This window comes from Zea mays, chromosome 8 (genome assembly GCF_902167145.1).
Source record: "Zea mays cultivar B73 chromosome 8, Zm-B73-REFERENCE-NAM-5.0, whole genome shotgun sequence".
Lineage (NCBI taxonomy): Eukaryota > Viridiplantae > Streptophyta > Magnoliopsida > Poales > Poaceae > Zea > Zea mays.
The window spans coordinates 45,398,425-45,414,085 of NC_050103.1; the positions used below are offsets into that span (position 1 = coordinate 45,398,425).

At 43.7% G+C, this 15,661-nt stretch overlaps 1 pseudogene; it reads left to right on the forward strand.

The window, feature by feature from the left end:
• The first annotated feature begins 388 nt into the window (after positions 1-388).
• LOC109941758 (uncharacterized) lies at positions 389-12,149 on the forward strand (annotated as a pseudogene).
• Positions 12,150-15,661: the final 3,512 nt, after the last annotated feature.

Sequence of the window (15,661 nt, forward strand, 5' to 3'; positions counted from 1 at the left end):
CCACATATGTATATATGAAGGCTGCGATGTGGAGTATTTAATTTTTTTGGAATTCAGTACCCCATGGATGTGTATGGGTATACAGACATGGGAATACTGAGAAGTGTAATGTACTTGTAACGACGCACCTACGCTCAGGTAAGAAGGTGAGTTACCATAATGAGTTGCCCTATGGTTAAAGTGTGGCAACGGCGCCTATGCGTGGCTCGGCGCTTAATGATGAGCTGGCCTCCATATAGCAATATATGGAGTATACACTGTGATAAAACTGTCATATGTGAATTGCATCATTGGGAAATTGGGTTGTGATGGATTTTTCTGCAGGTACACTAACCTCGAAAATGTATGTGTAGCTGACGACTAGCAAAATACCGTGAGAGTCGTAAGTATGCCACCGATATGGAACGTTATTGCCACAGTAAGTTGGCAAACTCGTGAGGACGTATAAGACGAGCATGCATCCTGATTGTTGCATCTTGTTTGTCACCTATACATCCAAAATGCTTTTCTTATCTTTATTCCAGTAAACCGTGATTGTGGATAATGTGGTGTAATGCTATAGTATGGACTTCAGTGAAATAGTTGTCCTCCATTCTTTAGGTAACCTATTAAGGTCTTATATGGTGTTTGCTCTTGTGCTTGATGTGTCGATAGAAGGTTGGTGACTTGTTTGCCTAAACTCAAAACTAGGCTATGTTCTTATTTAGTGAGCCATGACCCAAAATTCAAGTTTTCCGTTATCACTCCATGACCAAACACATAAAAATAAATGCCTAGATAATTTCTTTGTTGGACCTAAAGTGTACCCGGACTTGAAACAAGAATCTCGAGTCATGTCTCCATCCTAAACCATATCCTTATTCAGTTGGTGCAAGCTGATGTACCTTATTCAGTTCGCCTGTTCTTAAGGATCGCCATGTTGCTTTATCAACCTAACCCAGAAAAGACCTGTCTGAGTATTTTCTTGAATTTGATGCCTTTGGTTTCCCCATATCTATCAAAGGCATACCAACTTAAGTTGATGATTGTTTTCCCTCCGTATCTAATCAGATACTAATCCTTGACCTTGTAAAGTTGTAATCTCTATGATGAGCATAGAAATATGCTTGGGGCTGAATTAACAGTCTCCCATCATACTCCCTTCATCAACCAATTTAGTTTATGGCCATACCTTGCTTGTTTCATCGGGCCATGATCTATTTGACTCTCTACTTGTAACCCTTCTTACAGGTGGAGTGTTTCTTTGTATATTATCACCTTGCTCAATCCATTTGTGTTGTGCGAGATTTCTTATTAGTTTTGTCTGGTAATGGTGTTATGACTAAAACCGGTGGTGCCGTGACGAAACCAAGGGCCTTTTATGTGTGCGCACACATGGTCGTGCTGCTCGGCACACGCTGGTATCACTGTTCGTAGTTGTAATCCATTATGAGACTATGTCAATGTGTTATCTTGGCGCAATCTGTCTTCGCTACGTGGGACTCATTATTGGTGCCAGTTCGGTGATGGTGTCATGGTTAATGACTTATGGTGCCGCAGCAAAACTGAGAGCCTCCTGTGAATGCGCACACAAGACTGTGCTACTCGTTAGATGCTGGTATCAAGGTCTCTAGTCATGATCCATTATGGAACTACACTGATATGTTATCTTTTGTACCCTACTTCCTTGAAATAATTTATGTTGTTTGCGAAGTGATCAAGCAACATCTATCATATCTGTTGGATCAAAAAGGCATACCACTTTCATGTGTGGTTTCTTTCCTTGACTTTGATAGTGACTTCACACATACACATTCCCTTTGCATCCTTTGTGTAAAGGTGAAGCCTTGGAGCTTTTTAGTGTTGAAAAATAGCTAATTAGCTCTCAAAATGGAGATTGATTTTCCCTGCTGCTGAGATACAGGAGTTTGTTCATTCGCTCTTTCATTAATCCATGTATTCCCTAACCAAGTGAATAGTTCATCTTGCTTGAAGAAACGGATGAACAAACTGACCAAATGGATTCCTACCCAAGTGCAAAATCTCCTATTAACTTGAGTGAACTCTCAACCCTTGGCTTACTGATGGTACTGAGAGGACTTGCTCAATGTCAAAAGTAGTTCAATAAGTTGGTTTTACTAACTTGTAACTGCTCAATGAACGAAGGTTGAGTTTAGAGATCGTTTTATCGATTTGCCTGAACTCACTTTGGTTCAAATCTTCTTAAGGAAGTACTTTTAAGAATCGAGATTAAGTCGACTAGTAACCACCTAATCATCTCTCTAGTCGTGCCTCGATCGCCGCACATGTGCTTTTCCAGCATGAATGATTGGGTCGAGTCATGCTTAGTGCTCGATAAAATGGACTAGTTGCAAAGTCCGCATCTATAGATCCCTCCGTGGGTGATTTTCTCGAATCTATACCATCTTTCGTGGACTTGAATTCTCGGGTTAACCATATGTTATCCACGACAGTATTCGACATCCACACTCGTCTCGTGTGCTACGAGCTTACCGTGACCACTTGTTGGTAAACCTCCTTCGGTGTGTTTTACCCAAGATGGTGCATCTGGTTCTGTTTGGGTAAAATCACGTATTCACCGCTCGCTCAACAGACTCAGATAGTACAGTGTCATTAGAAAAAGTAAACTGTGCACATGGAACCTTATGTGTTCTTCTGGCAGACATCATCTCTATTGGTGGACATTTCTAAAATAGCCTAAGGCGATGCATGTTATGTCCACTAGAAAAACGACATCCTGAGACAGTCGCCCTTGTTTAGAACTGTCTCACGATTACCGCTGATATGGACATGGGTATATGCTTCTGTACCCTTAGAAGTCTTTCGCTCCGAATCTCGGGACAAGATTCTTTTAAGGGGGGAGGGCTGTAACACCCTATGTGTTTATATTCCGCTCGACAACGAATACGGATTTAAGCACGTAATATCAGTGGATAAAACAGATGCTAAACTCTAATTATTTTCGTCTATCGCGATTTTAATATCGCATCTGTTTCATCTGTCGTGAGTGCGACGTCGTTTTTATTTTTATCTATCCGGACTCGTCCTAAATTTTCGTGCTGTTCGGGACATATTTGTTCTGAAAATTGGTGCGTCCGGTGATTATTTAAAATTCACCGCTCACGCGAATACGAAATTTGGAAGCTCGACCCACTCGGACGATTTATCTCGGTCCAATTAAATAGAATTCGTCGACTAAGGTTTTCGGCGCAAATAATTCTGTCTCCACTCATCAACCGAGAAAATCGCGTCTGAGAATTTATAATTGAGATTCGATTCTCTACATAAATTATTTGTTTACGTGGAATCGGGTGTCGACTGCGGATGAAATAATTTGATCTCAAATCAAATTGAACACCGTCTGAAATACGGTTGTTCACACCGTTCGGATTTGTTCTGACGACGTCTCGCCCGATCTAAAACTTTGGATATAAATAACAGGTACAAATTCATTTGAGTCTAAGGTATTCGCCAAATTAAAATCATGTCACGATTACTATCTACCCGTATACGTCGCTAAGAAAGGTTGGGATCTTAAATATCTATGATTTTCGGTATAAAAAAATGGAGAAAAGGAGAAAAGGAAATCCCAAAAGAAAAATCTGGCGTCGTCCTCTCTCTCCCTAATTTTCTTTCCTTTACCGTGAGGCTTATCTCTGCCACTTCCTTCAGCCTGAAAAATCCCACCGCTCTAAGTCTCCTTCTTCCTTATCCCTTACGCGCGCGGGAGCTTTATCTAGTCGCGGCTGCCGTCGGTCGTCGTCATCGTCGTCGTGTAGCTCCTCCACGCACGTTTCTTTTTCCCTACGCCCCGTGTTCCTTCTCTGCACTGCTTCCTCTGCTCCATCTTCAAGCACGCCGCGCTCCAAATCGCCTGCTGTTCCTCTTCCCTAGCCATGGCCACGCCTAGCTCGCCGGCGTTCAGGCCACGGCTTCCTCCTCCAACTCCGGTCGGCCAAGAGCCTAGTTGCCCCCTTGTTTCTCTCCCTCCATTTCCCAGCAGCGCCCTGTCCCTGTCGAAGCCCTTCTATGGCGCGCGTGGATTTATCCTCCTCAATCCCCAGCCAGCCTGCGAGCTCCTCCCTCCTCCCTGCATCCATGGAGCTCGGCGCCCATCTCCATGGCTCGCCCTGCGTCCAGCCGCCGCGCCCGGTTCCGAGTCCCTTTCCTGGCCGAGTTCCCTGCTCCATCTCTGCCCTCTGCCGGCGCTCCAGCTCCTCCATCCATGGCCATGCCCTGCTGCTCATCGGTGCTCGCCGCGGGAGACGACGCTTGGTCGCCCAACCTTCCTCCTCACCGGCTGTCGCTCCCAATCTTCAGCTCATCGACTCACCGTCGTGTTTCTTGTTCTCCCTCGTCGGTCGGCCTCGCCGTGGCTAAGTATGTCCACCGTGCTATGTGCTTCGGTCTTTGGTCGCTGCCTCTTGCTCACCATCCCCTATTCGATCTCGTCGTCAAGCTTCGCCTCAGCCTTAGCTCGTCGGTCACGCTCGTCAGATGTGCGATCGAGGACTTCAGCTGAAGGCCGTCGTCAGACAACTACCAAATCGAGTTGTGATGTGGTGAGTCGATTCACTATTTTTATTATCGGTTTTATGGTTGTAAAATAAGACACTTCATATACGTATACGATTAAGTTAGAAATACTAGTAATGCGAGGTGTGCACTTGGTAATTCTGGCTAGATTCGTTATTATGTCGTTAGGATGTGTGATATTAGGGAGTCGATGATAGAAGTGAAATTCTAGCTGTTGGGCGATGACGGGAAGGACGTTGTTCATCGCGTGCTTAATGTTTGATGGATAGTATGAACTGAAATCATCACCGTTCTCACGAATTTTGTATCGAGTAGTAATAGTACACTGGTTCGCTAGTTTTTATTATTAGTTCAAGGCTTGGATTAGTTAGTTATATTAGTTGCGTCAGTTCTCTGGACGGTAGTAACCGTGCGTTGTGGTTGTATTAATTGTTTATTAAAATGCTTCATCGTATATAGTGTATTGGTTTATATAAATATATACATATGAGATGTGTAGGTGATGAGTAGGATAGGTTTAGTGTTCTAATTAATTAGCTGATAAGTTGTGTTTAGGCTAATTATATTAAATATGTATTGTTTGTTATTTCATGATGTTTGCGTTAGATTCGGTTAATCTAGAGAAGCGTACTTATTGCGCTCAGTCGTACATCGATAACTAGTGTTTTAGTATAAAATTGTACAACGCCTCGCCACTAGGTGTTTAATGCGCTATCGTATAACACTATTTAGATTTGTGCTATTTCTGTTAATATGCATTCATGTGCATCGTGCATTTCAATTAGGTACGATCGTTGATCGCGTAATGTGGAAGACGACCCCAAGTCGACCCAGGATAATGCAGAGATTGGACATCTCCGCAAGACGACGTCGTCAGTCGGACGAACCTGAATATGGATAATGTGATGAATGCCAAGACAAAGGATGGTCATCAAGTGGACATCGTCTAACAAACACTAACTTAGTGTTACCCAGGCAAGCCCCGGTGCATTTGCCCCTTCCTTGTGTTTTAAATGCTTTTTCACCTTATCTGATGCATTAGGTGATAGGAGTTGTGTGATAAACAATTGATGCATTACCATTCCTTGGAAACTCCTTAATCCTGGTTTTATAAAAAGAACTGATAATGCTTAGCCCTGCTTAGAAACTGAAAAATCATTTGTTTTCAAAAAGAATGATTGTGGAACATTGGTTATGGGCCTTTCGTTTCAAAAATCAAAGCAAACTTATGGTGATGATTCCACTTCGACCGGAGTGGGTTCATCATTTGGAAAAGAGTACCCCTGTCGGGTACCAAAAATGGGAAAATGGTTTGAATACATCTAGACCAGACGCTGAGCTGACGTGGTCGCCCGTCTGTGTCGATTAAGGACCGTTCGATGTAGGCCTGTTGTGGTGGAAACCTTGCAACTAGCCACATGCTCCGGTAAGCCTGAACCTGGCTATTCCATACGTGAAAAGACAACCGCGCACTGGGCGTGGGAGATGGTGGGAGTAGCGTGTACCCTCCTGGCTAGAGGCTGGATGGAGGAGTACTGTGCTCCCGGGTAGCGCGGACCGGTTCACGTTGTGGAGGATCTATGGGAACGGTTGACATATGCAAGGATTAAGTGCTACATATGTCGTGTGGTTAGGGATCCCCAGCTGGGTATAATCGGTTCGAATCGTCGTTGCTCCTCGGTCATGGAGACTCTACCCTCCGACCACTCATCGTAGTTGACAAGTGAAATATGAATTGGCTAAAAGAAAGCTAGACCAGGACAAGTGGATGCTCTAGATTAGGCAAATCTAGATTCAGGAAAAAATACTAAACTTGTGAAGTAAAATTTTGGCATAAGGATTTACTACTAGTAAGCTCTTCTGCAAAACAGAGTCTTTGATTCTTGATAAGCCATACCTTGAATCCCTCTAGCCAGCATACCCTTGAGAGTCTTTTCTTTAGTCGGGTAAGTCTTGCTGAGTAATTCCATACTCAGGGTTTTATTCCCTGTTGTTTTTCAGGTTATAGTTTTGTGCTGCTGTTGATGGTGTTAAGTGCCGGTGGGCTCGACCTTCTTATAAGTCTAAGTAATTCTTCTATACTTCTTATTGAGGATGGTCACATGAGCTAGCATATATTTCAAACTTACAAATAATTTATAATATCTCAAAGTTATTCCTTTGAACCACTTTTGTAATCACTCCGATAAATACAATGTAAACTTGTTGTAACTTGTAAAATTTGGTAATAAGATTTTCTGCTGCAAAATGTTGGTGTGTGATTTGTGTTTACTTAATCTTGCGATCCTGGTTGTAAGTGGTTTATTCGGGGTCCTTGGGACACTCGGACGGATCCTGTTAAGTTATCTGGTGCACATGCATAGCTGTCTGAGGTCTTTGAGACAAGGACAGGTGCATGTGGGCCCAATAACTTGGGAGGTTCTGCCACACCTTTGGCACTGGACTAGGTTGTGTCTTGATGCAAGACAACTGAGTCATTGCTTATGCATCGAGAGCACTCAGGCCTCATGAGCAGAATTATCCCACTCATGACCTGGAGTTGGCAGCCGTGGTTCATGCATTGAAAATATGGAGACACTACTTGATGGGAACCCACTGCAACATCTTCACTGTTCATAAGAGCCTTAAGTATATCTTTACTCAGGCTGATCTCAACATGAGACAGAGAAGATGGCTAGAGCTGATCAAGGATTATGACCTGGAGGTACATTATCACCCAGGAAAAGCCAATGTGGTAGCAGATGCCTTGAGTCGGAAATTGCAATGCAACTGTGTTATGATGGATTCTCGCATTAACACCTTGTGTGATGAGTTCAGCAAAATGAAGATTGAAGTGATTCCTTCTGGTGCTTTGTCTCACATTTCCGTTGAGCCAGCTTTGCAAGACCAGATCATCATGGCCTAGCTCAGTGACAAGGGAGTGCGAATTATTAAGGAGAACCTCCATCAGAAGACCGAGAAGTATAAATGTTTCCGCCAAGATGGAAAGGGCATATTGTGGTTTGAAAGCAGATTGGTAGTTCCTAAAAATAAGGATCTCAAGAAAATCTTGGATGAGGCCCATCTCTCCAAATTCTCCATGCATCCAGGGAGCACCAAAATGTACCATGATCTGAAGCCCTTGTATTGGTGGACCAGAATAAAGAGGGAGATAGCCCAATATGTATCAGAATGTGACACATGTCAGAGGGTAAAGGCAAGCCACTTGAAATCAGCTGGAGCTTTGCAACCCCTATCTATACCTTCATGGAAATGGGATGACATCAGCATGGATTTCATTGTGGGTCTGCCCAACACCTCCCATCATCATGATTCGATTTGGGTTATTGTGGACTGACTGACGAAAGTGGCACATTTTCTCCCAGTGCACACCACTGACAAGGCTCAAAAGTATGCAGAGTTGTACATCGATCGAATCGTGTGTTTGCACGGATTGCCCCGGACCATTGTATCTGACCGAGGAGCCCCATTTGTTGCCAGATTTTGGGAACAACTGCAAGAGTCTTTGGGAACCAAGCTAATCAGAAGTTCAGCTTACCACCCACAGACTGATGGTCAGACCGAGAGGGTAAATCAAATTCTTGAAGATATGCTAAGAGCTTGTGTGATCGATTGTGGCAAGAAATGGGATAAGCACCTCTCCTTGGCAGAGTTTGCTTATAACAACAGTTATCAATCCAGCCTAAGGATGGCACCCTTCGAAGCTCTCTATGGAAGAAGGTGTAGAACACCCCTCAATTGGTCTCAGCCTGGAGAAAGAGAAGTTTTTGGACCTGACTTAGTGACTGATGCCAAAAGGAAGGTCAAACTAATCATGAAAAATCTAGAAGCTGCTCAGGCCAGGCAGAAGTGTTACCATGATAAGAGAAGGAAACCTCTCCAGTTTGAAGTGGGAGATTTCGTATATTTGAAGGTATCACCCACCAAAGGAGTGCAAAGCTTTGGGATCAAAGGCAAGTTAGCCCCTCGTTACATTGGACCTTATGGGATCATAGAAGCATGTGGGCCCGTGGCATACAAATTGAAGTTACCTCCAAAAATGTCTGTCGTCCACAATGTGTTCCATATATCTCAACTGAAGAAGTGTGTTCGATTGCCGACTGAGATCATAGCAGAACCAGAATTGGAGATAGAGCCAGATCTATCGTACCAAGAGTACCCTTCCAAGGTTCTGGATTGCAAAGAAAGATCAACTCGGGCTAAATCGATCAAGATGTATAAGGTCCAGTGGAGTAATCACTCAGAGGAAGAGGCTACTTGGGAGACTGAGGAATTCCAGCGTTCCAACTTCCCCGATTGCCTACCTAAGGAAATTGGTACGTAATCATGCCCAACCCCTCCTCCTGCCCTTCGAATCTAAATTTCAGAAAAATGATCTTAATATAAAGAGAGTTAATTATAAGACAAGAAATAAAAGGACTTCCTTCTGAAGTTGCAAAGAGAATGACATTCGAAGAGCAATTGCCCTAATAAAATAAAGCTTCCACTTCAAGTAAGTCTCACCCTTCGCTTCACCCCGGGAGGACTCTGACCCAAATCTCGGGACGAGATTCCTTTAAGGGGGGAAGGTTGTGACACCCCAGTGTCACCTAGGGTTTCTTCCTTAAGCTAACCCAAACCATTATCACATGTAAACCAAATGAAGGGATGAACATCAAAAATTAATAACAAAGGTTTAAAGTGAGTCTTTTTCATCTTAAGAAACTCTCCTTAATCATGTCATGAACCTCAAGGTAAGAAGAACTCTCAAACCCTAATTAATCTTAAGAGGACCATTTAAGCACATAAAGGGCATTTGGGAAAAGACTTGGGAGAAAAATACAAATTTTGGTAAAAACCAAATAACAAAGTTTTAGTTCACTAATTAACCAAAAAAGTGTAGTAAGAAAGTTTTGCCATTTGAATTTTTCAAAATCCCTAAATCAGCCCCTGAACTAATGCAATTGGGAAAAATCCAGAAATCCAGAAATCTGAATTTCAGCCCCTTTCCAAAGATCAACCGCATTCTCTGTTTTTCAAAACTTGAATCAAACAAGTCCAAATAGCAAAGTGGCACCAAATTCCCTAGAACACACTGTGGCAAAGTTTGGAAACCTCTCTCCACCGTTTGACACGATCTTGACATGGATTTACCTCGGGACTCAACCTTGTGATACTGCCACCTTAGCGACGTGACAACTCTCTGTACACAGCCCCAAACCGCTCAACTTCCACACATAAACGACAAAGCTCTGTCGGGAGAGCAAATTTTGTGCAGTGATCATGCCCAAATACGCGAAGATCTCCAACCTATGGGCATTTGAACTCGGGCAGAAGCAAAGAGCCACGTGCTCGACGCCGTGTAAGGCCGGCCGAGCGCGGACTGGCTGCGGCAACGCGCGCCCCGCGCGTGGTCGCCTTGCCCCGCGCGTTTGCACCTCACCCTCGCCTATAAGTGCCTCTAGAGGCCTTAGCCGTTGGCACTCGCACACCCAGAGCCCCGCCCGAGCCAGAGATCATCGGAGCTCGCCGTGGAAAGCAAGCACCACCGCCCGCCATCTCCACCCGAGCTCGGCCGTCGTGGCCAGCCCCTTCTGTTGACCCCTGGCCTCGCCCCAGCCCCTGGACCGCTTCCCCGTGAAGCCGTGAAGGTCCTCCAAGCTTGAGTCGAGGCATTGCCTCACCGGAGAGGCGGATTCACCCTCGCCGGACTTCGGTCGCCTGCCGCCACGTGTGGGCAGAGAAATCCGGTGAGCCATTCTCCAATTCCTTGCACCATTGTCCTTCTTGACCTCTAGCGAAGCTCTCTGACCGGTTCACTTGGACAATCGCGCCGTGAGCAGGCCGGATTCCTCGCCGCCGACGAGCATCTCCGCCTGCGCACGTGGACCGGCCGACTCCGACCATCCCTGATGGCGACCCGCACTTCGCCGTGACCCTCGGGGCCTCCCCTACATCCTCGACCACCTCACCGGAGTAGTCTCGCCGCCGGTAAGCCCCTCCGCCCCTTTCTTCCTCCACGGCCACTGTTCCCTTAGGGAAGGACCGCGGGTTCGATTTTGCAAAACCCTAGGGGGTTTTCTGCAGAGCCGTAGACTCAAGTGAATAGTGCACCGAGGACCTGTCTGTAATTCATTTAAAATGTTTCGCCAGGGACCCCAGCGCAAAACTGCTTTTCCTTTAACCAATTCTAATTAATCTTTTTATATTCAGCAGAGAACTTAGAAAATTTATATCTTGAGTTATATTCAACCAAATTTAGCCAAACCAATTTTGTTAGATTTAAAATATTATGGACTATCAATTAAAAATACTAAACTCCATGCTTTCTGTTTTAAATTTTAGAGTTTGAAATTAATTACAAAAACTTACAAAACCTTATTAAAATAAGAAAAATTAGTTCTGCTTCTGTGCTGAACTTAAGAAAATTTGTAGATGTTCAAACCTCATTTAGACACTGTTTAAAAATACTAAACACCCCAGTATTGAAGATTTGAGCAGAGTTATCTTTTAAAAGCCATATTTGTCCAAAACTTAAGAAAATCATAAATGTATTAGAAAATAATAAACAGTGAATGTAATTATTTTTCCTAGTCTTCTAAGGTAATAGAGAACCTAGGAAAAATAAAGGGACCCCTAGTCCAGAGCAGATTCTAGGTGAAATGTTTTATTAAGCATTAATAAAATCAGAAAAACAATTATTAGAATTATGAAAACAATTCCAAAATTGCTAATAAAAATCCAGTGGACTTGTAACCACTAGAACCCCACTACAAAAATGATAAACACCCCAATCCATCATTTTAAGTAGGGTAAACAAATAGAACTTGATATTGAGCCATATTTCAAATAAATCATAAGCAAGCCAAAAAGTGTGCAACAGTGAGCAAATAAATTTTTACCAGATTAGTAATGAAGTAGACCACCAGGGACAAAATGCAAAACCCTGTTAAAAGCTACAAGTAATACCCATTGCCAATACTTCATGAAAAAGGCCATTTAGTTCAAGAATTTCCAACCACGTTTCCCTTAAGCAAAAAGTTACCAAACTTCAGAATGATTGCTCTTGCACAAAAAAGAAGATAGGAAAAATTATAAATCTGTTGTTTGATATTTTTCAAATATAGTGGTAGTAGAAAGCACCCCTTTGGCTAGGAACTTTGGAAAATCATAATAAACTAAATAATAAGTATTAGTGGCTGAACATTTGTACAAAGTCATGTTATAACAGCTAGATGTCAACAAAAATAAGTCTTAGAGAATAACTCACTGTAAAAAGGAGGTTGTAGTTCAAAACACCCCCCTCTGCCCTAATATTTGATAATTTTATACAGAGAAGACCACTCACTTTTTAACCCCAAATTTAGAGACAGAGACTTATACACCAGTAAAAAGCCACTGTAATTGTTGCAGAATTTTTGGAAATTTATTGAGCTAGCTTGTAGTTCAAACCCACCTTAAAAGCATAAAAGAAATAAGAAGGAAGAGAGGGAATAATAAATCTTACTCTAATGATTTAGCTAGAAATCTTAATAAACTCTCACAAAGACATTAAAGGGAAATCAGTAGAACACCAAAATAAACTTACCAATTAGCTTAACCAAGCTTGACCCTAATTTGCTAAGTGTACCACAAGAATCTTCAGTAGCAAGATTAAGCTCTACCTTATTTAAGTGGATCATTCACCATCAAAGTTTAATTGCTAAACTGCATATCATATCATGCATGTATCTTACTCATTGCATTCATTAGATTGCAATCTCGCTGACGGAGAGTACGTGCTCATCCCCGAGCAAAGAGCTGTCCACGAGGAAGACCAGGAGCAAGCTCCTAAGACTGTCATCGAGGATCTCCCCGTAGCCCCCACTATTGAAGGCAAGTCCCAGTTTATGCATAACCGTTTATATATGCTACTTTACTACCCTTAATGATTGTAGGCTTGTAATGTGCACTTAAGTGTAGGAGTTGCTTGAAACCTTTAGTTGCATGAACTCAGGATTCCTTTTTTGAGATGGATACTAATATGCTAGGTCGAGTAGCTGCTATGCTAACTAGTATCTCGGTAGAAGTCGAGTGATTTTTCTAGCACTCGCGCGAGGTCAGGAATTGATTGTATTCATCTTGATAACGGGATCTATGATGGTCTCTGGACTTGGATCCAGGGAGGATGCCTTGTCCATGAAACGGGAAAAGGAATTAAGGATTAATGTGTGGATACCTGAGTCAAGCGTTTGAACGTACTAAACATATGTCGGGAAATATGGTAACCGGTAAACCTAGTACCTAAGTGAAGCCGGGCGTGGACTTTTCCCCTCACTTGTCCAGAGACTAGGTCTCCCATGCTAGCTATGGTGGGTACAAGTGCGGTCAATGCACGGCGGTAGCCGGGGTAAGTGGAGCATTGTATGCCAAGGCGGTGAGCCCTGGCCGTGAATGGGGAATCGATGGGGACAGTTGACATGTGTGGGGACGAAGTGCCCTGACATGTCGTGTGTTTAGGTTTACCTTGCAAGGATAAAAACTCGATTCGAATCATCTGCTTCTCGCAGCTAATGAGACTGCTTGACCCCTTGTACTACATTGAGTAAGAAGTGAAATGAGGTTTACATGAGATAACTTGTTGTTTGTACTAAATGCTTGTTATCATGTATGCTTAGAAGGAGCAAACTTAGCTAAGATAATGATACTAGAAATTGAAAAGCTAAAAGTTGATTTTAGACTCAGCTAGTGCTTTTGGGAAACCAAACCCCTCAACCAAACAGCTGCATGGTCTAGAGGTCGAGGAGTAGTTTCCTCACACTGGGTAAGTCTAGCTGAGTATTAGTATACTTAGTCTTGCTTGTGGCATAATTTTGCAGGTATGCTTCAGGATATGGTTGATGGTGTTACTTGGCCTACCACCCTGCCATCGGGTTGGACGGTCTAGTGGGATGCTGCTCCGGCAGGAGAGGAGCCAGAGGAGTAGTAGGCTAGGCCTTGCCCAATTCCTCGCTATCGACGATATCGATTATCCACTGCATCTTATTTTATGAACTTATATCCACTACTTGAAAAACTCGATCTATGTAATAACTCAGTACTTTAATTTGAGGTCTTCCTATTTTATTGTATTTCTTCTGTGACTCACCTTCGAGTGAGATTGTGGTATTTGATCCTGGTTAAGTGGCTTTATCGGACTAGATCTAAGGGACTGACGGGTTATTCCGATTTAAGTGTGTTATGGCCCCTCAGGCTTGACTTGGGCACTTAAGCTGGAATAATTCGGGAGGTTCTGCCACAGTATCGCTCCCCCTTGGTCCTCGTAAGAACCAAGTGCTCACTATGAGATGATCCTTTGCCACTCTGGCGCGGTGGATCCCTCACGACCGCTTACAATCTTAAGCCGGGTCACCAACAAGATCTCCAAGGTGATCACCGAGCTCCCAATGCCACCAAGCCATCTAGGTGATGCCGATCACCAAGAGTAACAAGCCGTAGACTTTCACTTGACCAAGAGAAGCCTATTGCATGTGGTGTGTGCTCTAGGTGGCTCTCACTAGCACTAATGAGGTCCAAATGTAGGATTAAGATTTTCTAATCACCTCACTAAGCTTTGTGGTGCTTGCAATGCTCTACCAATGTGTAGGAGTAAATGTGGGTAGCAAGACAATCAATATGGTGGGTGGAGGGGGTATAAATAGCCCTCACCCACCAATGAGCCGTTAACCAAACCTGGCTGCGCATGGGCGCACCGGACAGTCCGGTGCGCCACCGGTATGCCAACGGTAACTTCCAACGGCTAGTTCTGATAGCTAGCTGTTGGGCAGATGGCACACCGGACAGTGAACAGTCACTGTCCGGTGCACACCAGATAGTCCGGTGTGTCAGCTATAATTCAACTTTATAAACTCCAAGCTCTCGGGTTTCTGGATGGGGAAAGGGTATTCCCCAGGCCAGGCTGGCCCCACTTGCAGAGATAGTCCGGTGCCCCTAGGCCAGAAACCCTAGTTTCTGTTTTCTTCTGTTTTTCAAATTGGTTTTCGTTCTAACTCGTGAGTATGTTCTAGAGTGACACCTAACACTATATGTGAGTGTGAAAATGCACCACCACTACACTAGAACTCTCTTGGTCAAACTACTCATCGACAACCCCTCTTTATAATACGGCTAAAACAAAATAAAAGACCTAACTCTATACTAAGTGTCTGCAACTCCTTGACACTCGGAATACGAAGACCTTCTTCTTTTGTTTCATCGTTTTAGGCGTCGCTTCAAGTTCTTATCTCCAGGATTGTTTTCACCGTTGTAGTACATCTTCCTGTAATGCGACCTAACTTACCATTTGTCTCTGCAAAACACACGTTAGTCACATATAATATTACGTTGTCATTAATCACTAAAACCAACCAGGGGCCTAGATGCTTTCAATCTCCCCCTTTTTCGTGATTGATGACAACCCTACAAGAGTGTGAGAGTAGTTTGTTTGAAATTTCTGTCAATAGAGAAGATGGTTAGTTATACTCAATAATTTTTGACAGAAAGAGTGTGTAATAGACAACCCTACAACGTAAGTTTCTTGTTCATATAAGAATAAAATGAAATCGATGAACAAGAACTAGAAGAATGGTGATAACATATTAGGTGAAAACACAATACACACAGTCAACATAAGCATCGAGAGCATATAATAGAGTTTGCGAGTAAAATTGTCATACAAAAGTGGAGCTAGTACAGAGAGTATCAAGCACATATATTACATCAAAATACACAAGACACTCTCAACTAACTCCCTAACTCCCCCTAGCTCTCACAACTCTCATATCTCTCCCACTTTGGCATCAAACACCAAAAGGGTAACCCAAACCTACAGCTCAGAAGAGGAAGGAGGAGGCGGGGGCGCATCCGGTCGTGGTCGTGGCAGAAGAGCAAACGCTAGATGAGGGTCAGAGTCAGTCTCGGATCCAGGATCTGCCGTAGAAGCTAGAGCTAGTACTGACTCGGACTAAGGCTGTGCTGCAGGAGTTACCGGAGCTAAAGTGGTCACAGACACCGCCACAGCATCAGTGGTAACAGCAGGCGCTGGTGGCACTGGCGGTTGAGCACTGACGGAGCTGATGACCAGCGACAAAGCAGAGAGGGAGACCGGCCGGAGCGGAGAGGGAGAAGG